At 55.5% G+C, this 1,026-nt stretch overlaps 1 protein-coding gene across 2 annotated transcripts in view; it reads right to left on the bottom strand.

The window, feature by feature from the left end:
* Nucleotides 1–1,026, bottom strand: part of LOC107666433 (STE20-like serine/threonine-protein kinase) — a 57,072-nt gene that overhangs the window by 20,559 nt on the left and 35,487 nt on the right. The window lies entirely within an intron of this gene.

Raw genomic sequence — 1,026 nt, 5'->3', positions numbered from 1 at the left:
GTTTGGGGCCCCGTCCAAACCCCTGACACTGCAAGCCCGTTGTACGTGGCCCCCCAGCCGGTGGTTGAGGCATCCGCATAAACCTGTTCTAGGGGCACTCCTGCCCAGAGAAACGCAAAGTCTGACCACGGGGTGAAGGTTTGGCGACAGGCCAGTGTAACTTGGACCTGGTGAGTGCCGCGCTGCCATGCCCACCTCGGGACTCTGCCATGAAGCCAGTGCTGGAGCGGTCTCATATGAAGCAGCCCCTGCAGCATGACTGCAGCTGTCATATGCCCCAGGAGCCTCTGACATTGTTTCATTGGGACCGCTGTCCTGCCCTTGAATGTATTCAAGCAGTTCAACACCAACTCCCTCTGGGGACCCAGAGATAGAAGAATTTGCTCTTTTGTTGAGTATTTGGGTACCACTGACCCTGCAAAAGGCTCAAATGGGCCCTGCTGTAGTGTTTTAAGCACCAGAGACAGGTCCCAAGAGGGTATGGAGAGGGGCCGGGAAGGATTTAACCTCTCGCCCCCCTAAGGAACCTGATGACCAGGTCATGCTTCCCTACCGAATTTCCTTCCACGGGGTAACGGTTAGCAGCAATCGTTTTTTTGTTTTTTTTTGCGACATAGACTTAAAGGTTTGAGGGAGACAGCCTTCGCTCCAACCCTTGCTGAAAAAATGAAAGCACGACCCTGATCGGGCATCTCCGAGGGTCTTCTCGGTGAGAAGAACACCACTCGACGAACAGGTTCCCGCCTTTCTTGGGTACAATGAAGTAGGGGCTGTAAAACCCTGTACTCATATTGGCTGGAGGGACCCGCTCCATTGCATCCTTCGCCAGTAGGACTGCAATCTCCGCACGCAAGACAGGAGCATCGGCCGCCTTCACTGTCGTGAAGCGGATGCCACTGAACCTAGGGGGACGCCGGGCAAACTGAATCACATAGCCGAGGCTGATGGTCCGCAGAAGCCAGCAAGACAGGCTGGGTAGCGCTAGCCAGGCACCCAGATACCGTTCAAGCCGGACCAACGGAACCA

The sequence above is a fragment of the Sinocyclocheilus anshuiensis genome, unplaced genomic scaffold, assembly GCF_001515605.1.
Source record: "Sinocyclocheilus anshuiensis isolate Anshui unplaced genomic scaffold, SAMN03320099.WGS_v1.1 scaffold63, whole genome shotgun sequence".
NCBI classification, from domain to species: Eukaryota; Metazoa; Chordata; class Actinopteri; order Cypriniformes; family Cyprinidae; genus Sinocyclocheilus; species Sinocyclocheilus anshuiensis.
This window is presented reverse-complemented; position numbering and strand designations above follow the sequence as displayed.